Genomic DNA, 21,925 nt, shown 5'->3' on the forward strand with positions numbered 1-21,925 from the left:
CTCTTAGGGAGCCCGGAGATACCCGGGGCTCGAGTCAGGGATCTGCTGGCTCCGAACACTCTCCAAAAAATCCTCCTGGAGACCCCTGGCTGGAGCCGGGGCGAGCTCGGCCTCCGCCCTCCCCTGCGGCTCGGGGCTGGGGGCGATGCTCCCGGGGCAGGGGGTGCTGCAGGCTCGGCGTGCGGGCACTGCGAGCGCCGCGATTCTCCCGTTCCTGCTCCTCCTCTCCCTCCTCTTCCTCCCGCATTTCCTCCGCTGCCAGCCCGGACCCCCTTTCCCAGCGCTCTGCCCCGCGGCCCCGCAGCACCGGCTGCTGGGTGAGGGAGCCCCCGATCGGCCCCAGGGCTGGGCAGGGGCTCGGGGACCCCCCCGGGGCGGATCCGTCCCCCGGCCCGAGCCCCAAATTCCGCTCCGGGGCCGCCGGGCTCTGCGGGTCCGCCTGGCAACGGGTGAGTCATCGGCGAGAAAAGCTCTGGTTGGCTGGAAATTGTTTACTGCGTCCTCTGATTGGCTGGAATTGTAAAAGGCGCTACGCCCTGCGGGTGTTGCTGGGAGCTGCGGAGGCCGGGCGGGAGCCTTTTCCTGTTTATTTCTGTTCTCTGAGACCTCTTTCCTATTTCTTTCTCTCTTTGAGACCTCTTCCCTCTTTCTTTCTCTCCCTTTCTCCTCCCCATTTCTTGTTCCGTTCAGTCCACGCTCAATAATCGTCGGTTGCTGTCCCACGCTCTCATTCGCTCCTTCAGTGCGGCAGAGGCGTCTCTCCCTCGCGGGGTCGTAATCCATGGACAGGGTCCCTTCCCACCCCAGTCCCTGGAAAATGTCCATCAATGCCACCTTTGCTGTGTGGTCTGGGGGCCCACAGAGCTGCTGGATCTTCTCCCCTTGGGAGAGAAGTTCCTTGGGAGGCACGGCAGGAGCAGCAGGGAGCCTCGGGAATGCCCCTCTGGGATCCACGGCACACACTGCCAGGGTCTGGAATTCCAGTTCTCAGCTATGAAAAGATGTTCCTGCCCTTGAGGGCAAAGCTGTCAAGAAGGAGCCAAAAGCCAAGTGGAACAAGATCTTACAGTGGCATTTCACTGCAAGCCTTCATAACTTCCCCCATGGTTGTTGTAGCTCCTGAATTGGGAATTAAATCCGGGCACGGTCTTTGGTGTGAGCATCCCTGGGTCAAGGGAGACACTGAGAGAGAAACAGAGCAGACAAAGAGAGGCAGGAGAGAAAAGAGGGCACAAACACAGTCAGCTGAGAAGGTGGCACTCTGAAAACAGACCAGAACTGACTGAAAAGGAATATAACAGAAAGGAATAATTTTGCACCTTTTATTTACTATCAAAATACAATTTCTTCCCCTTCTCACAAACATCTTGCCAGTGTCATTCAGCAGGGCTGTCAGAAAGTCCATCATTCTGGGTGGATGTTCCAGGCTGCAGCCACAAGGAAACAGGGAATGGGGATTTTCCTGCTCCTGGGGAGTTTGACATCCTCATCTGAGGAGAGGAGGAGGCACCAAAAGAAAAGGGCAGCTGGGCTTCACCCTTCCACAGGAAAAACGGGGTGGGGGAATCTCTCATCCTGTCTGCTGCTGTTCCCACAGGGATGTGAGGGCTGATCCCAGAGCCCTAAGGGTCACAGTCAGGGCTGCCCTCAGGGAATGCTTGCCTGGTACTGAGGGGCAGCGTGGGAGCACCTGGATCTTGGGGCACCCAGCTGCCCCTCATGTTTGGAGGTGCCTGAGGAGGGCTGGGACGATGCCAGGGACATCCTGCAGTGACATCCCCTCTGTCCTGCCCTGGGTGAGCTCAGTCCCAAACCTGACCCAGATCCTGGTCTCATTCTCACTCCATGTTTAGACACACTCACAGTTCTGTATTTAATCTCATCCCAGTACCAGACTTGTCTAGCCCTAGACCCAAATCCAACCCCAGCCCTAAAGCCAATCCCATGTCTAGCCTTAACCCCAATCCCAGCGCTAATCCAAATCTCAGCCCCAACTCCAAGCCCAGCCCCAATTCCAGCCCCTTCCTAAATCCTCAGCCCCAAACCAAATCCCAGGTTCAGCCCTTCTGGGGGTTTGAGGGTGTCTCTGTCCCTCTGACCCCGATGATGTTTGGGTGGGGTCACAGCAGGGCTGAGAGGGACAGAGACCCCCCCGACCTCCACAGGTGTGAGAAGGTCGGAGAGCCCCCCCAGCCCCGAGCACCCTCAGCGGTGAGAGGGACACAGAGCCCCTGGTCCCCAGCCCTGCACAGGCATTGCCTGAGGCCAGAGGGATGGAGACCCCCCGAGCATCCCCCAGGGTGAGGGGACAGAGACCCCCGAGCATCCCCTGGGCTGAGAGGGACAGAGACTGCCCTGAGCACCCCCTGGCACAGGGGTGAGAGGGAGGGAGACCCTCCAGGCATTCTCTGGGGTGAGAATGATGGAGACCCCCTGGGGAATGCCCTGGGGTGACAGGGACAGGGACAAGCCCCCCAAACCCCTGCCAAGCATCCCCCAGGGCGAGAGGCACAGAGACCCCTCAAGCATCTCCTGGGCACTGGACAAAATAATTTGGCAGAAATCAAACTTGACTCTGCATAAATCACTTTGATGAATATTTGATTTTCCCACAAGTCAGATGTGATGAAAATGCAAACATATCCCAAACATTAATAAACTGACAGTACAAGCAATTTTGTGACAATTGAAGTTCCACTGGTTCCTGCACAGCTCCAGCTCAGCTGCTGGCACATTCTGATAAAAGTGTAAATTCAGCCCAATACAGATATCATTAAAAGGAAAGTAAACTCTTTGTAGCTGTCACAAAGGCGACAGGGATGAAGAGAAAAATGATTCTCACATTTCGCAAAGCACTCAAGCCTGGGAATTCAGGAGTTATTTGGGAATTTAGCTACTTGAGCTGAGCTTCTTGTAGGACTTTTAGCAGCCTTGTGTTCCTCACCATGGGGTGAATGAACCTTGTCAGTCTTGCTGGTATCATTTGCTCCCTTTCCTCCTGTGATTTTAAAAAACATTTCAAGGAAGGATGTCACAGACATTTTTTCATAAAATCCTCTCTTTTAGGATTTGTCCTTTCTGGGAAGCTGGGGCCCCAGAAGAAAAATGCAAACAATAATTATCTGCTGATGTGGAATGTAACAGGAGCATGTGTGATTGGTCTTCTGTGAGTGTTTGGATTTGCTGACCACTCATGGGAGAGTTGGTCCTTGCTTTCTGCTGGACACAGAACTTTGTTATTCATTCTCTTCTTTCTATTCTTAGCTTAGCAAGCCTCTGCAACTTTTCTCTTTATTCCTTTTAGTATAGTTATAATGTATTATATATCATATATCAATAAATCCAGCCTTCTGATCATGAACCAAGATTCTCGTCCACTTCTCTCACCCTTAAGACCTTCATCAGGTCGCTGTAATAGAAGGACAACAAAATATTTTCTTTACACTCCAGGCCCACAAAGGCGATTTACCTCATCGGTTCTCCCATAAGTCACTCAGAGGAAGCTGCAGCCCAGTTTCAAAGAGTTCCTCCAGAGAGAACCACAACCTCCTCAGAGGAGGGAACCATGCTGTTGTCAAAGGCACTTGGGGTCAGAGAACAGTGCCTAAACTCACTGTGCCAAAATAATTTCAGTCTGGTGAGTCTGGTTAAGAAAAGTGTTAGAGAGATTCCTCTGCCCCAATTAAGGTGATAATGAGACCAAACCCAAAATGAATTTTATTGAACAGTAAATGGGATAGAAAAGGGGGGACAGGAAAAAGAGCCCTCCCCTGGGGCAGGGTAAGTGTGACATTGTCTCGTGTGTGTGGCCTTCCTAGAGTGGGGGTTTTACACCTTAGCCAGTTTGGGTAAGGGGGGTGGTGTTCACCCCCTGAGCAGGGATTACCCCACTGTTTCAGGTTGCCATGCAAGATGTAACCAAATGCATGTTTTCAATCCCCATCTTCATCAACTGCTATAAACAGGTGGGGCAGTGTTCTTTATCTCTTCCATGACTCAGCCCTGATAATGCCCTCCAGGGGAGATATCTCCTGTGAATGGGCCATTGAGTGTCACTGCAGAACTGATAAAATTCCATCCTCCCATTGTGGGATGCTCCACCCAGGGGGAGGATCCAAGCATTCCTACCTGGATATAAGCTGACACTTTGCTACACCAGCAGCACCTTGCCTACTGAATTCCCAGAGGATGAGAACTCCCTAGCAACCACTGGACATCCAGAGGAAGACCAGACCCTTCTACAGGATCACTGCTTCGACAGAATCATGTTCATCTCTCCAACAGGACTGCACCACCATCTACTGGGACTGTTGCCACCACCCTGACCAACAGGGTGTCAGGTTATATCCTGACTCTGTCAGTTTAAGGCAGTGTTTCTGTATCATTGCCTTGATCTTCATTTTCTTTTAAATTGTAATTCTGGTTTAGACCCTCCCCAGGTTTGCCTTCAAATCAGTAAAAAAGACAATGTGCGCACCCTTTGTTTTCTTCCCAGAACAGGATTTCCCATTCCCAAACCTTGATTGGATGGAGAAGGAGGCTGTGAGGAAGAGGAAGGATCCCCAGGACACCCAGATAGGTGAGGAGGAAGTCATTTCCTATTTCCCCCTCTCTCCTGCTCCATCTCCCAGCCCAGCACAGCCCCTGGCTGCAGGACAACCCTGCTGCCAACGCCATCCTGCCGGGGATGCACTGGGGGAATCTCCTTCCCCTTCCCTCTGGCATGGAGCCAAATCCCATCCTGTCCTTGTCCTTCCTTCCCCAGGGAAGGAACTGAGGATGGAGACCAGGGAGGAAAAATCTGCATGCCAGAACCTCATGAAAGAGGCCGTTTTGAGTGATTCTAGCGCACAGGAATCCAACAGGGAAGAAAACACTCAGGAATCCCGCATGAGGAGGGGCTCCAAACCCAGCCCAGGGTGCTCTGAAGAAGAAAGAGCCACCCTGAACCAGGAAGGTGGGCAGACCTTCAGCCAGAGTTCAGAGCTGGTGGTCCATAAGAAGCTTCATGATGGGGAGAAGCCCCACAAGTGCTTGCAGTGTGGGAAGATCTTTAGGTGGAGCTGCCACCTGATCAGCCACCAGATGATCCACACCAGGGAATGGCCCTACGAGTGTGCGGAGTGTGGGAAGGGCTTCAGCTACAGATCCAACCTTGTGACCCACCAACGTCTCCACACTGGAGAGAGGCCCTACGAGTGTCCCCAGTGTCAGAAGAGGTTTCAGAGCAGCTCCAATCTCCTCCAGCACCAGCGGATTCACACCAAGGAGAGGCCCTTCCTCTGCCCTGAGTGCGGGAAGGGCTTCAAGCACAACTCCAAGCTCATCAAGCACCGGCGCATCCACACTGGGGAGAGGCCCTGCCAGTGCGCCACATGTGGGAAGAGGTTTCAGACAAGCTCCCATCTCCTCCTGCATGAGCCGATTCACACGGATGAGAGGCCCTTCCACTGCCCCGACTGTGGGAAGGGTTTCAAGCACAACTCCACCCTCATCACCCACCGACGCATCCACACAGGGGAGCGGCCCTGCGAGTGTCCCCAGTGTGAGAAAAGCTTCACCAGCAGCTCTCACTTTACAAGACACCAACGGAGCCACCAGTAAGGGAAGCCCTGCAAATGCCAAAAATGCAGGAACAGCTTCATGCACCACTCCAGCTTCATCCCCCATTAGAGGGCCCACATTGGAAAGAACGCTGGTGATCCAGTTTCCCTGTAGTCTATGCTGGGAAGACACCTGTCCCTTTTTATGCCCTTGCCAAAGACATGATGTGGGACGGAAGAACATGAGGGTCTGGCCATGGCCGTGTCATTACATTCACTCGCACCTCAGAACATTGCCAGGGGCAGGAAAGGGACTCTCTCTCTCTCTCCCTGAGGAGACGGGTGAAATTTCCAGACAGGGGAAATTGTGGCCAGGAAGAGCCTGTTGTTGATGTATTAGTTTTCCCAGTAAACTGTTTCATTTATCCCTTCTGTTATCAGTATCATTTCTGTTTCTGTTTGTTCCTTATCTCATTGTTGTTCCCAATAAATTGTTCTTATCCCAGCCTGGGACCTTTGCCTTTTGTGCTTTCCATGGGAGGCGGGAGGGCAGTGAGGGCAGCGCGGTTTTAGCGGGGGCAGGAAATTGGGGAATCCCATTCCTGAACCCCGGCGCATGGAAACCGAGAATCCCAGCTGGTGCCAGCCCTGGTGGCCATGGCAGCAGCCTTTGGAGTGGGTCCCTGGCTGGGGCTGTGGGAACCTCTTCCCTCTGGTGCCCAGGGACAGGAGTGGAGGGAACGGCTGCAGCTGAGTCGGGGCAGGCTCAGGTTGGATGTCAGGAAAAGGTTTTTGCCCAGATGCTGCGGGGGCCCTGCCCAGGCTCCCCAGGGAAGGGTCCCAGCTCCAGGGCTCTCTGAGCTCCAGCAGTGTTTGGACAGCGCTGCCAGGCCCAGGCTGGCATTGTTGGGGTGTCCTGTGCAGGGCCGCCAGCAGTTGGACTGGAGGATCCTGATGGGTCCCTCCCAGCTCAGCCAATTCTGTGGTTCTGGGATCCCATGAGCCTGGGGATGGGGCTGCCAATGGTTGCCATGGCAACTGGCTGTGGCTGCAGGCTTGAGCTGGTGTCCATGGAAACCATCCCGGCATGGAGTCACCATGGAGCTGCCAAGGGACTGACCATAGCAACAGGGGGCTGGTGATGGTTGCCTGCTAAGGATCAGGTTTGTCACAGGCCCTCAGAGGGGTTCCTTAGGGACTTTCCAACAGTCTCCAGGCTGTTCCAGAGCTGGAATGTCATAGGAAGAGACAGGGGCTCCATGGAGACCTCCCAGGACTTTCTGGGGATGGTAAAGAGCCTTGTGGTCAGAGGCAGTCTCAGCCATTCCATGGTGACATCCCAGGAGACCTTGTGCTGCAAAGGCACCGATCTGTCACAGGCACTCACGGGGGCTCCATGGTGACATCCCAGGAGTCCCCAGGCTGCCAAAGACCCAGGATGTCCCAGACACTCACAGGGTTCCTGTCATGGGCAGATATATTTATATAAATATGTATTCTCTATTATGGTAATGATTAGACAAAATTGCCTTAATCAGAAATATTTATGCCAGGATGTAAGAGACGTAAAATATATTATACAGAGCACTAGGAAATTATTTCAAAGCAACTGTATTAAGCAAAACCTGTAATTAAGCAGAGATGTCACTCCCCCCGACCAATGACCATGGGCAATTCCCTTTGGCTCAGCCTGGAGCACTGACCTTGAGGGTTTCCCCACCACTGGGAGGAATCCCCACACCCCTCAAGAAGGGAAATGTCAGGAGATGCTGCCATTAAAATTTGGGATGGGTTTTTCTCATCTGAGGTGCTGCCCTGTCAGTCAGATGTGCCCAGGCTGGGCCAGCTCAGCAGCTCTGCAGAAGCTCTCAGTGGTGTCACTTGGTTGTTCCTTTCTCTGGGGATTTTTCCAGCTCTGCCACAGCTTCAGCTCCCTCTGAGGATGTTGAACTTTGAGATGGAGGAGTCAGGCTGGTTTCAGCACTATTCACCCCCAAAGCAGTGTGACACCCCTCCTTCATTTCCCACTGGGGGCTTTGCAAACAGGACCTTGTTGGAGTTGTTGGAGCCCATTGCAGGCAGAGCCTCCTGCTCCAGCAGGAACTGCCTTTCCTGTGCCATCAGCAGGGCAGGTCCCGCTGCAGGAAAAGCCTCAGACCAGCCCCAGCACAGGGAAGGGCTTGGGCACAAGGGCAGAGTGCCGTGCTGGGAGCTGTGCCAGGGAGAGCCTGAGGCACCAAAGGCACCTTGGCAGCAGCAGCTGCTTGCAGGCCATGGCCAGAAGCCTCCCTTGGCAGCCCGGCCTGGTGGCCACCACTGCAGAGCTGCTGCCTCAGGGCTCATTCCTGGCTGGGCTCTGAAAAACCACTTCTGCTCCAGGAGCCTGACTGGGAAGCCATTGGCCTCAGCACCTTGGGGACAAGATATTAATGACAAAACTCTTCATGGCAGCAGAGCCAAGGCAGGGGCAGAGGAAAGGGCAGAGCCAGGCCCAGGGGACAGGGGTGCCATGGTGATGGCTGTGAGGTCACTGCTCCAGCAGCAGCCTGGCTGCCCTCAGCAGACATTCTGGCCAGAAGCGTTGTGAGGGCACCCAGCACCTCAGAGAACCCACAATGCAGGAATTCTGTCACTGGAGATGAGAGGGTTTCACTGGGCAAGGCTACACAAATCTCCTGCTCTTGGACAATTCCAGGGATGGGGAATCCACTTCTCTGGAAAAACAGCTGCAGTTTTCTGCCACTTCATTAATTGTAAAATATTTCCTCCTCCTAACAAATGTTAATTTGTCCCCATTCAGTTTAAAGATACTGACCCATTTTCTGTCACTGTAGGATTTAGGAGAAAATAACTTCGAATGCTATTTTTCCCTTTTCACAGACCTTGGAGAGGACTCAAAAATCTCCCAGAATGGGGTTTGGAGGCCTCATCACAAAACACCAGGCAGAGTCTGTGGCCTCTGTTGTCAGTGGTGTAGAGACTGAGGACTGAAAGGGAATAGCCTGGGAGGGATGGAAGGGTGGTTTCAGAGAGGCTGGAGCTTTTCTTCATAGTAGGAATAAGCCTGAAGAAGACCTAATAGCACCAAGTGGAGCTTGGGAGGTCCAGACTGAACACCAGGAGAAGGGAATTTCCCTGTCAGGGCAGGGCTGTGGTGCAGCAGGTCCCCAGCAGGAGCCGGGAGCAGCCCAAGGCTCTGTGTGGGCAGGCAGGGGCAGGCAGGAGGCAGAGCTGTCAGCAAAGGAAGGGCCCAGCCACGTGGGACAGCCGGGGATGCCAACAGCCTGCAGGGACAGAGGTGCAGGTTTCCTTAACAGCAGAAACACCTTTCCCTTGCTTGTCCCCAGCTGTCATCACTGCCACCAGTGTTCTGCTCTACCTGGAACCTGGGGACATTTTCTCAGTCCTGTCCCTCAGATGGATCTATTTAAAGTATGAGAAACTTCAGTGTTTCACCCTCTTTTTGAGTCCCTGAGGAGGTTTTTTGAGCACACTCCGAGGGACTGGGTCTGATGCAAAGAGCACCAAAGCCCCAGAGGGTCATTAAGTCCCTGTGCTGTGTCTGTGCTGCTGAGCTGGGCCGGGCTCCTGGCCCAGAGGCAGCTCCTGGCAAGGGCAGCGCTGCAGAGAGACAGCTCTGGGCAGGAGCAGCTCCTGTGCACAGCCCAGCAGGGCTGGGGCACTGCCAGGGCCCCTCAGGGACACCAGCAGGGCACAGACAGAACACACAGGGGCTCAGCACTGGCAGGGGCTGTGGGATGGCCCTGAGGGGGCTGTGTCACAGCAGCACCTCTGGGGCTGTGTCACAGAGGCACAGAGCAGCTGGGATGTCAGCAAGGGGCTGTGTGACAGCACAGAGTGGGCTGTGTGAGGTCACAGATTGGGCTGTGACATCACAGAGTTTGTTGTGTGAGGTCACTGAGCAGCTACAGCGTCATAGAGGGGACTTTGTGACATCACAGAGCAGGCTGTGAGATCATGGCGTGGCTGTATGGCATCATAGAGCAGACTGTGAGGTCAGAGTATGTGCTGTGACCTTACAGAGTGTCAGTATGACATCACAGAGAGGGTTTTGTGACATCACTGAGGGGGTTGTTACATCACAGAGCTGGCTGTGACATCATAGAGTAGGGTGTGAGGCCATAGAGCAGATCCTGACATCACAGAAGGTGGCTCTGTGACATCAGGGAGTGGGCTGTGACAACACTGGGTAGCTGTGTAACATCATAGAGCAGGCTGTGACATCACAGGAGAGATTGTGAAATCATAGAGTGACTTTCTGACATCACAGAGACTTCTGTGCCCTCACAGAGCAGCTGTATCACATCATAGCGTGGCGTCTCAGAGTTGGCTCTGGGACACCACAGGGGCAGTGTGATATCACAGGGGCAGTGTGACATCATAGAGGCAGCTGTGTGACATCACAGGGGCTGTGTGAGGTCACTGGGGAGGTCACTCTGCCCCAGCCCCCCTCACAGCTCCCCCCAGGGCAGTCCAACCCTGCTCGTGCACAGCGGGGTCCCCTGTCCCCCCGGGTCCCCCCTCCCCCGGCTCCGCAGCCTCCCCCAGAGGATGTTCCATGAGATCGACCCCAGAGCCTGACATGGGGACAGGGGGCCGGGGCCCTGGGGGTGGCACAGGGGGACAGGGACCCCCCGGCAGCATCCCTGTGTCCCCCAGGGCCAGAGCCTGGGCCAGGGCTCCTTCACCCTGCTGCCAACGAGGCCTTGAGAGCGCTGAAAAAATCCCCAGCAAGGGAGCAGCAAAAACCAGACTGAATATTACGGGACAGCAGCACAAAGTTCCTTGGCAAGAGTCACTCTGCTCCTGACTGGACACTTCAGGCACAACAAGGAAACAAAGCAACAACAAAACCAAACAGAATCCAGGCAATCAAACCAGAAATTAACCGAGAAATATCCCTCTGTGTGTGTGATACAAGTGAGGGTAAGGATAAAAGGAATACGGCCCAAAGGCTTAACAGGCCTCAAACTTAACAGGACTTCCACCTTAAATGTGACCGATACCTTAAACATCAAAGTTTAGCAAAACAACAGCATTTAACACTATTTAACCGAACTTATGACCTATGACTTAGCAATTTAACAGAGGAATAACACTTAACAATATTTAACTTAACCAATAACTTAAATAAAATGGAACAATTTAGCAAAAGAACAACTCTTAGCAGCATTTAATTTAGCTTAGACCTTGTGACTTAACCTTTCTTGCTGATATCTGGATATCTGACTGACTCAGCTATCCAAGGCACTCAGACGGCTCAGAGAGCAGCATTTCTGCCACATTTCCCCAGCACAGGCACTCCGGTGTGCACACAGACACAAAGAGTCAGTGCAAGGCACCCGGGAGCAATTCCCCTGAGGGCAGGCAATGCTCACTGCTGATGCTTTGGCATCTCCCCAGCAAAGGGCAAAGGGTTGAGTCTGGAGGAGTGGGGGGATCGGCCCAGGCTCCGTCGTTGTTCAGGATCCCTGAGTGCAGCAAATGGGAGAGTTCCCAGCTGGGAGAGGCCCCACTCAGAGGGAGTGGCTGGCCCAGGAGAGCTCCGAGGGCTCCTTTTGGAGCGCTGTTTGCAGGGCCCAAGAGAGGGACTGCAGTCCCAGCAATGGTTCATCCTGGCCACACTTGGCATCAGCAGCTTTCTTTGGCAGTGTGAGAACAGGGATGTTGTGCTACGGAGAGAACAAAACCAGTTCCCAGGGCTGCTGCTAAAGGAACCAGGAGCTGTTTGGGCAGCAGCAGTGCCTGGTGCAGACAGTGTTTGTGATGAGCTGCAGAGGAGCTGAGCCCAGAGGCTGTTGGCCAAGGCCGAGGCCCAAGGAGCATTTCTCAGCTGGCAGGGCGGCCTTAGAAGGGGAGGACGGAATGCAGCAGCACAGGGCCATGGAACCAAGGGACCATTGTGACACTGTGGGGCCCTGTGACACCAAGGGACGATTGTGACACTGTGTGCCCTGTGAGACCAAGGGACCATTGTGACAGTGTGCGCCCTGTGAGACCAAGGGACCATTGTGACACTCTGGGGCATCATGGAATCATGGAGACCAGTGTGACATTGTGGGGCTTCATGGAACCAAGGGGACCGTACTAACACTGTGTGCTTCCATGTAAGGTAGGGAACATTGTGACCCTGAGAGCCCCCATCAAACCAAGGACCATTGTGACACTGAGAAGCCTCATGGAACCTAAAGGAGAGACCATTAGGACACTTCACAGCCTCATGGAACCAAGGGGCCATTGTTACACTGTAGGGCACCATGGCACAAAGGACACCATTGTGATACTGAGGAGACTCATGGAATCACGGACAACATTGTGACACTATGAGGCCTCAGGGAATAAGCAAAGCATTGTGACACTGTGAGGCCTCATGAGGCCTCATTGTGACCCTGGGGCTCCCTACAGAACCAAGAGGACCATTGTGATACTCTGGGGCCTTGTGAAACCAAGAGTTCATTGTGACACTGCAAGGCTGCATGGAACCAAAGCTCCAGGGTGACACAGGGCCCCTCTGTCACAATGGTCCATTGTGACACTGTGGAGCCAATGGAGACCATTGTGACAACGCAAAGCCCCAGGGTGCAAGGTCCATTGTGGCATTGCAGGATCATGGAATAGCGGAGTTACGTGATATTGTGGGGCCTGGGGAACCACGGAGACCATTGTGACACATCAAGGTTTCATGGAATCATTGGGATCATTGTGACACTGTTGGACCCGTTGAACCAAGGGTCTGTTGTGACACTGTAGGTCTTCTTGTAATTAACAGGCCATTGTGACACTGTGGGGTCCCATAAAACTAGGAGAACATAGAACAGGTCTGGCTTCACCACAAGTCTGGCTGACTGGTCCAGCTTTCCTTGGCACATTGAGAGTCTCCTCATCTGCTGTTGAAACACTGGGCCTCCGTGCTTTTCTTCCCATGGAAAATAACTGGATTTGTCCTCCAGGCCCCCATGGCCAGAATTGGGATTTCACCTCCAAAAATTCCATATTTCCAGGGATTGTTCCAATAGGAAGATTTCCAGGACAAGTCTGGCTGGCAATGGTTTCACAAGGGTCACCTTTCATCTGTCCCCAAAAAACTGGCGAAGGCTCTGTGCTTTCCTTCCTATGGGAAAGAACTGTCCTTCTAGTCCAGGTGCCCATGGCCAAGATTGTTGTAGGGATATCACCTACAACATTCCCTGTTGTGAGAGACTGGAGGAGATTGCTGGCTCAAAACATTTTCTTGGGAGGGGGGTCACAGGGGAGGAAGGACGAGGTCCAGCCTTGACCTGCTCTGTAAGCCCAGCACTGCCCTGCCCTGGAACACCAGCCCCTCCCTGGCCTGGAACCCCAATCCCCCCAGAGCCTCTATCCCAGCCCAGGAGTTTCTGTCAGTCCCTGGCACAGCACATGCAATGCTCCACAGCCACCTCTGCAGCCCCCAGCCCAGCTCCTGAGGGACCAAATGACCCCAAGTCCCACCTGGGGGAAGGGCCCAGGAAGACAAAAGGGTATTTAAGGCTGACCACAAGGCAAGCACACATCTTGACCCTACCTCCTCCTGGAATTTCCATCTGAACAGTGTTGGAATCCAGGAGTTTGTAGTTCTGTGTGTACTCCTATGTATCTTTTTTGTCTTTCTCTCTTTATAATACCCTCTTGCAAATTTTGATTAACATTACATTGAACAGTCTTGTAGTTTGTGAAGTTGAATGGGCCAAGGTAATGCTTTCAGAAGTGTTTTTTGTTGATTGGATGTTGTAATAAACCTTTGCCAAAGTTTTTCTGCTTTTCTAAAGTTTGCAATAAAGACTGTTTAGTTGTTTTGAGCTCCTAAGAATTTCTTGTTGGCATTTCTCTGGTACATCCAACTAAGAGTACAGAAACAACTGTAATTCCTTTTAAATGTCTCATTGAGGGAGTTTTTTGGGGAATGGCAGTAAGGGCTTGTCTGTCCTGCTTGGCACAGCCCAGGCAGGGCTTTCCTAGCCACATTCCACACTCCATTTTCCAGCTGGAGCCGCTGCTGCCTCTGAGTTGTGCTGCCCCAGCCCCAGGGACGCTCTCCTTGTCTGCCCATTCCCCCACGGTCTCTGGGCAGGGATGGCCTCAGCGGGGGCTGCTGACATCCTCAGCACCTTGGAGGCTGCTGCTGAATTTTCCTGCTGCAGAGGCTTGTTCAGCATTCAGCTCTTCAGTGCAGGAATTCAGTGTCCAAGGGCTCATTGACATTCAGAACACCTTAACAAGCCAAGCCTCAGGGGAAAATTCGATTTAATGTTCAAATCATTTGCGGTTAATTTGACAGATTTCAGTAGTGTGTTCAAAGTGAATGCATTATATTTAAAAATACAGTGAGAAAATATTTTTTTCATCCTGTATAGCATTTTTTCCTGTTCACAAATTGATATGTGCAATCTCCAATTGTCACTGAATCCAAGTACCTCCTCATGCAGTTTGAATGGATATGAAAATCAAGACCCTCCATGGCTGACAATCAATCAGACTCTGTCCCTATCCCCACTCCACCATTTCCCCATCCAAGCCCTGGCACTCAGAGCAGCCTTGTGCAAATCTGAGCTCCCTCCAGCCCAGGCTGCACCTGCAGCTTTCAGCTCCTTGGCTCCAACTCCCACCTGCTTTCCTTGGAGAAGGAGCTGTCCAAGACAGAGGGATGTTCATTTCTTGTCAGCCAACAAAGTCAGGGGAAGGTACAGCTCCATCAAAGGCAAAAGTCATTTCTCTGCTGGATATTAAATCTACTTTCCACAGCTGACAGTCTCAGAGCAATGGAAAACACCTTCTGTGCCCAGCACAGATCCCAATGTTTCCCCAAACCCTCCCTGCCCCGATTCTGCCCAGATTTGCTCTTTGCACACGAGTCACAGGCTGAAGTCAGGAGCTCCCTCCATGCCCAGAGGAAGGAAAAGAGAGAAAGGGGATGATGAGGTCTCCTGTGCAGAGCCAAGGTCCAAGTGCAGCCCCTGCAGTGGGAACCACAACTCATCATGTTTGTGTCCTTTGGGCTCAGGGACTGGTGACACTCAGAGGCACGGAAAGGTTTCTTGCCAACAGACACAATTTGTACATTTGAACAGTTTAATAACCATCACAGCTCTTCCCTTAGCTCTCTGTGTTGTCCCAGCAGCATCTGACATGTGCCCCGTCCCCCAGGGATTTCTGTACATGAACAGTTTTAGACAAAGACATAAGGTAATTCTGTGATAGATAAAAACACAATTAAAAGGATATTTATTATATATTTATTTGAACTTCAGAAATATTGGGCAATTTTTTCCAGCTCAAACTATGAAGCCAGCCAGTTGAGAGGCACTTGAATGACCAGAGAGCATCTAGAGGAGGAAATCAGAGAGCAGTAGAAGTACATAGATCCACCTGCTGTAATAGAAGAGATGTCCTTAGATATTGCCATTTCAACAGAGGAGCTGAAAATACCTGAAGGAAAAGGGAAAAGAAGTAATAAACAGAATATTGGTGACACCAGTAGAAGGGAAGATCAGTATTTCTCCTCCTGCCATCAGTACACTTCCAGGAAATTCCTGTTCCTGGTGGGAAAATTGTGCCATTTCTTAAAAGTACTGAAATGACCCAGATAATAAAGATTTGTTTGTATATGATGAAACTAACAGGTATTAAAACCTGTGCCCCTTTCCTGGCAGACTTATGCTGTGTGTCCATGAACAGGCAGTGCCACTCGTACCCTGAGGTGCCCAGCTGGGATTGGATCTCTCCAAGAGCAACTGAGGGAGAGCAGAGCACCTTGCAAGCTGCAGGTCCATGACAGCTTCACAGGGCTCCTGTCCCATCAACATCTGCTCTGCTCCCATCTGAAACAGGGCCCAGCATGGTGTCGGGATCATCAGAGAGCTGAGGTGTGTGCTGGAATTCAATGCCCTCCCCATTCCGCAGCAGCTCTGCATTTCCCTCCTGCAACCTTGGTCTCCAGCACAGCCATGGAGGCTCTTTGGGCTCTGGACTGTTGCTGCAGCCCCCAAGGGCAGCTGAGCTCTGCCTTTGGCACAGTCAGGCCTGGCCAGCACAGGCCATGCTCAGCAATTGCCTGTGTGTGCCTGGCCTTGCTGTCAGCCCCAGAGCACCTGCGTGGCCCCTTTGTGGCCCTGTGCTGGCCCAGCCATGGCGGCCCAGCCCCTGTGCAGGCCCAGCCCAGGCCAGGAGCATTGCGGCTGGGAACGGCCCCTGTGCTGTGGTGCCCACATCAGCCTTGGGGCTCTGTGCCCTGTGGCCTCCCTGCTGGGCAGCCTCTGCCAGCTCCTGCAGAGCCTGGGGCACCTGTGGGGCTGCACAGACAGCCCTGCCCTGGGCTCTGCCGGCCCCTGGGCCAGCAGAGAGGCAGCCAGGGCTGGCCATGGCTGGGAACAGGCCCTGAGCCCCGCAGGAGGATGGAGCTGGGCCACAGCCAAGCTTAGCCCAGGCCAAAGCTGGGCTCAGCAGCCAGGGCTGCCAAGGCCTGGGCACAGAGGCTGGCACTGACAAATGTCCTTGGCCCCCTCCCTGCTCTGTCCATGCCACCAAGGGCACAGAGCAGCCTCCTCTCTGGGCAACTTCCGTGTTTGCAGTGCCTTGCACAGGCACTGGCCCTGCCCCACAAGGCCTGGCCTGAGTCCTGCCCCTGCACGCTCAGCCAGGCTGAGATGGACACTGATGGTTTCTGGGCCGGGCTCTCTGAGCCCAGCCCAGCTCCCTGCAAGCTCTGCCAGCTGCCCTGAGCTCTGGGCAGCACCAAGGGCCTCTCCCCAGCCCAGCCCAGCCGGCTCTGGCCCCACAGCTCTGCTCAGGCCAGGCTGCTCTGGGCACTGCCCCACGGCCTCAGCCCCTGGCAAGGGCACAGCAGCAGCTGCAGCTGCCACAGGACTCAGCCCCAGCCATGGGGGAAGGTGCTGGGCCAAGGCCAAAGGAGGCTCCCTGGCTGCCCTGCTCCCCTCGGGCTGAGGTGCTGAGAGCTCTGCAGCCCCTGCTGCCATCCCATCTGCCCAGGGCAGCACAAGAGCCTCGGCCTTGGGGCCCTCAAGAGCTGCTCTTGCTCCAGGCCCAGGGCCCATCCCAGAGTTGGGGCAGCCACAAAGCTGTGCCAAATTCTATTCATTGCTGCTCTGATGGGGATGCATCCTCAGCCATTTGGAGGTTGCTGATGAATTTTACTACTCCAGAGGCCTCTTCGTTCTGGATCTCCTCAGTTCAGGAATTCAGTGACAAAAACTGATAAGTATTTGCTCAAACGAACTGAACAAGGAAAGGTCTTGGGAATAATTTAGATTTTCAATTTTTCTGTGGTGTACACATTTCTAAAATATATTCAAAGTTTATCTGCTATCTTAAAAAATAAAATCAGAGAGAAATGTTTTTTCCTCTTTCCTTTTCCTCTTTATAGGTTCATATCTACAATTTACAATTGATATTGACCCCCAGCACCTTCTAATGCAGTCTGGACAGAGATGAAAATAAAGATCCTTCATGGCTGCTGACAACCAATCCTACTTTGTTCCTACCTCCTCCCCACCATTTCCCTCATTAAAGCCCTGGGACACGTATGGATGAGAAACGGTGTGGCCAGCAGGAGCAGAGCACCCAATTTTCCTCTGTGCTTGGCACTGGTTGGGCAGCACCTCGAGTGCTCTTTGCAGTTCTGGGGCCCCCAATTTAGGAAGGACATCGAGGGGCTGGAGCGTGTCCAGAGAAGGTCAGCAAGACTTCGGAGGGGTCTGGAACACAGGTCCTGGGAGGAGTGGCTGAGGGAGCTGGGGTTGTTTATCCTGGAGAAAAGGAGGCTCAGGGGAGACAAGGTGGTGTCAGGGCACAGGTTGGACTGGATGATCTCCAAGGACTTTTCCAATCTTGCTGATTCTGGGATTCTCTGAAAGCACCCTTGGAACAGTTGCAGGATGAGCCCTGGGCCTCCTCTTGAGGACCTCCAGCAGCCCAGGTCCCTCAGCTTCTCCTGCCAGCCTCAAAACCCATCCTGTCAGCTCTGCAGAGCCTCTGCAACTCCTCCTCACTGCCCAGAACAGGGAGCCCCAGAGCCAGACACAGCAGCCCAGATGTGCCCCCCTGGCCTGGGGTGCCTCTGGCAAGGGAGCAGCACCAGGCACTGCAGGAGCCTGCAGACAATTCCTGCAGCACCTGTAGGATGATCCTGCTGCCCAAGGAATGCTCCCATGGGGCCAAGTCAGGAACTGCAATGGGGAGTGGGGCCAGAGAGGAAAGAGCAAACAGGGATGGGCTGTTTGCAGGAGAGGAAGCAGGCATGGGTAATAGGAAGAAATTTGTAACAGGAAGAGTAAAGAAAGCAAAGGTGAGGCAAAGGAAATGCTCAGGGCAGTTGGGGGTGGCTGCCAGGTAGCCCTGGCTCTGACCAACAGCGTCTGCAGTGGCACAGGAAACTCCCAGCTGATGGGAACAAACTTTCTGGCTGACTGCAGACGCCAGGACAAAGCTGAGTGGTTTCCCTGGTGTCCCCCAGCCCTTGCTGGCCTCAGGGCCTGATGGCATTTGTGCTCCCTCAGGTTCATGTCCCCACAGCAACAGCTTGGGGGTGCTCCCACCTGCTCTGTGCAATGCAAACGGGGGCTATTGAGGCAGTGCTGCCATGTCTGTGCCTGCAAGGATGGGGCACCTGTGTGAGCTGGGGGAATGGCCAGGGCTGCAGAGGGGGGACCTTATTGGCAGCTCCCTGAGGACACTCTGGGACACTGCCCTGGGCTGTGCAGCACACAATGGGGATGGATCAGCCCCTGCTCTGCTGCTCCTTCCCCTCTCCCCCAGGGCCCTTGCAGAGCCCCAGCCATGCTGTTTGCCCCCAGCCTGCCCACGGCCAGCCTGGGGCTGCTCACGGGGCTTTTCTGTGCTGAGCATTGGCCTGGCTGTGTTCTTGAGAGAGTCTGGGCAAGGAGCCTGGAGCCCCCAGGGCCTGGCCTGAGGCATCAGCGCTCCCCCAGCAGTGCCCATGGCCTGTCCCTGCTGCAGCTCCGGCACTGCCACCCCCAGGGCTGTGCCCAGCCCTGAGAGCACTCAGGCCCTACAGCAACACCAGGGCCTTCAGGGCAGTGGGGCAGGGCCACGGCAGCAGCACTGGCAACACCAAGTGCTGCTGCTGCTGGGCACAGATGCTAGGCCAGCACTGCTCTGCCCCCAGCTCTGCACACAGACATTGCTGCTGCAGCTCCAGAGAAGGCAACAAAAGGGCATCTCTGCAGAAAACTCTCCTGGGAGATCCTTTAGTTCATTTAAAGGCACCAAGAGCATAGCCCCCCATTGACACAGTCTGTGGCCACAGGGAAAATGGAGAGAAACAAAATGCGAAATGGCAGAAAGAATGACACGTCTTTGTGGATAGTATGAAAAAAATAAAGCAAAGAAAACAAACTTCCACACTGAAGCCAATAAGAAGTATCAAAGATGATTTCATTAGAAGTGATTTGCAGAAATGGGCCATCAGTTTAATGTTCCTGAAAGCATCCAGTCATCAGTCTCCACACTGCAGCCTTGAGCTCCTGGTTCCTCAGGCTGTAGATGAGGGGGTTCAGGGCAGGAGGCACCACTGAGTACAGAACTGATAGGGCCAGATCCAGGGATGGGGAGGACATGGAGGGGGGCTTCAGGTAGGCAACTGCTACAGTGATGACCAACAGAGAGACCACAGCCAGGTGAGGGAGGCAGGTGGAAAAGGCTTTGTGCCGTCCCTGCTCAGAGGGGATCCTCAGCACAGCCCTGAAGATCTGCACATAGGAAAAAACAATGAACACAAAACAGCCAAATACCAAACAAACACTAACTGCAACGACCCCGAGTTCCCTGAGATATGATATAGAGCAGGACAGCTTGAGGATCTGAGGGATTTCACAGAAGAACTGATCCAAGGCATTGCCATTGCACAGGGGCAGGGAAAATGTATTGGCTGTGTGCAGCAGTGAATAGAGAAAGGCAGTGGCCCAGGCAGCTGCTGCCATGTGGGCACAAGCTCTGCTGCCCAGGAGGGTCCCGTAGTGCAGGGGTTTGCAGATGGACACATAGCGGTCGTAGCACATGATGGTCAGGAGGGAAAACTCTGCCGAGATGAAATATCCAAAAAAAAAGACCTGTGCAGCACATCCTGTGTAAGAGATGGTCCTGGTGTTCCAGAGGGAATTGTGCACGGCTTTAGGGACAGTGGTGCAGATGAATCCCAGGTCGCTGAGGGCCAGGTTGAGCAGGAAGAAGAACATGGGCGTGTGCAAGTGGTGGCCGCAGCCTACGGCACTGATGATGAGGCCGTTGCCCAGGAGGGCAGCCAGGGAGATGCCCAGCAAGAGGCAGAAGTGCAGGAGCTGCAGCTGCCGCGTGTCTGCCAGTGCCAGCAGGAAGTAGTGGCTGATGGAGCTGTTGTTGGACATTTGCTGGGGCTGCACATGGGAACCTGTTCATGGATAAAGGACAGTGACAAGTCAGGAGAGGCTGCTTTGAGCCAAATCTGGGCCATTTCCTGCAGACTGTCTGTCCTGGTTTAGGGCAAATTTGTTAGAGAATCTGCAAAGGAGGGCCCCTCCAGAAAGCAAACCCACACAGCCCCTCAGCTGGTTCAGGAAGATTTCCTCGGAGAGAAGTGGAAAGAACCTGTTTATTTGACTGGCACAGCACCCCTCAGCACACAAAATGCACAATACCAGATGACACTGCTCTGAGAAAGATGACAAAATCAGAAAGTCCCTTCCAGGGGTGGTTGCTCTGTTCTCAGTCCCTCCAGTGCTGGGGCAGCTGCTGCATCCAAACGGTGCAAACCCTCGGTGTTCCCAGGTCCCAGTCTGGAGCAGGTTCGAGATGGTCACAGAAACAGGAGAGGAGAAACAGTCCAGGAAGGAATTTGGACTGTTTAGCTAAACTAGCTAATAAGCAGAGGCCAAAGCAGAGCAGAAGCGAGAGCAGAAACGAGAACAAGCAAAGCAGCAAGCCGAAAGCAAGAAGCGAAAACAGCCCTATATACTGCCCGTTTCTGTGTCCCTGATAAGAGAAACCCAAACAAAACTTTCACTCTTCAGAGATGGTCTTAAAGGCACAGAACATATGAATGGGGTACAAGCATCATAACGTCACCCCAGGACACTGTCCCACTGGGACTCACCCACCCTTGTTCCTGCTCTGGGAAATCCTTCACCCGGGTCCCTGCCTGAGCTCCAGTTGTGCTGGCTGAGTGTGCCAGGAGCAGCCATGTCTGTGCATGGGGGCCCTCAAGGAGCCATCCCTGCCCTACTGCCCTAGGTTTGTGGCCATGTGGCAGAGGGACAAGGCTGGATATTCAGGATTTGTCAGGGGAATCACTCAGAATGAAGACAGGCTTGGTAGCATCTGCACTCCTAGTTTTTTAGGACATGGGTGGCAGGAGCTGGTTTAAGGAATTGTTTTCCTACCCACACATCATTTCTGGCTCTCTGAGGTCAGAAATCCCCGGCATTCCTGCTGCACTCAGAGTTTGCCACTGAGAGACGAGAGAGGCAAAGGATTCCCTGTGGCTGAGGGAAGATGCGGGGCTGGATGGGCTTGTTCCCAGCTGCCCTGGCTTTGCACCTTTGGCTGAAATCAGAGCACAATCACACTCCCGGATCACCCTGGGATAAACCTGACCCTGCCCAGAGCAGAGGGATCCCTGAATGTCTCACCCTCTCTAAAGGTGTCTGGGCAAGGTCTCAGCACCTCCTTGTGCCAAGGACACTCACGGCTCCCTTGGCAAACCCAACAGCATTTCCTCAGCTGTGGCAGCTCTGCCCTTCCCCGTGGGACATTCAGGGAACTCCCAGAGGCTCTGGCACAGATTTGCACCCAGGAGGGCAGCTCAGAGCTTGGAAGGACACAGCAAGGAGATCCCCAGCTGTGCCCATAATGGGATCTCAGGGAGCGGGCTCAGCTCATTCCCCTTTCCCATGGACTGCTTTGCCCACAGCCCCACAGGTGCCAGGGAAGCTTGGACACCCCACTCCCATGGACAGCCCTGCCTTGCAGGAATGCCAAGGGCAGTGCCTGACTCAGCTGCTGCAAATGCCAGAGCCTCCCTGAGAATGGCAGATAATAGTGACAATATCAGGGCAGGGCAGAACCAAGAGATGTTGTGGTGCTGTGCCTGAGAGGGCAGGGCAGAGACAGCCAGGCACTCAGGACACTGTTCCTCTGCCCAGCTGTGTCCAGCACCTCCCACACACCAACAGTGCCCTCCTGCCCCCAGCACTGCTCTCTTCAGCCCCCTCTCCCTCCCTGAGCATGTCCCTGGGCCTGGACATTCCCTCCTGAGAGGAGCCTTGTCCCTGCCCGTGCTCACAGAGCCCATCCCTGCCTGTGTGCCCTGGCTGGGGCCCTACAGAAACCTGTCT

The 21,925-nt window shown here is 53.9% G+C and overlaps 1 pseudogene; it reads left to right on the plus strand.

Moving 5' to 3' along the window:
- The window catches only part of LOC131560158 (zinc finger protein 850-like), a 596,580-nt pseudogene that overhangs the window by 85,210 nt on the left and 489,445 nt on the right, over window positions 1-21,925 (plus strand).

This window comes from Ammospiza caudacuta, chromosome 7 (assembly GCF_027887145.1).
Source record: "Ammospiza caudacuta isolate bAmmCau1 chromosome 7, bAmmCau1.pri, whole genome shotgun sequence".
In the NCBI taxonomy this organism is placed as follows: Eukaryota; Metazoa; Chordata; class Aves; order Passeriformes; family Passerellidae; genus Ammospiza; species Ammospiza caudacuta.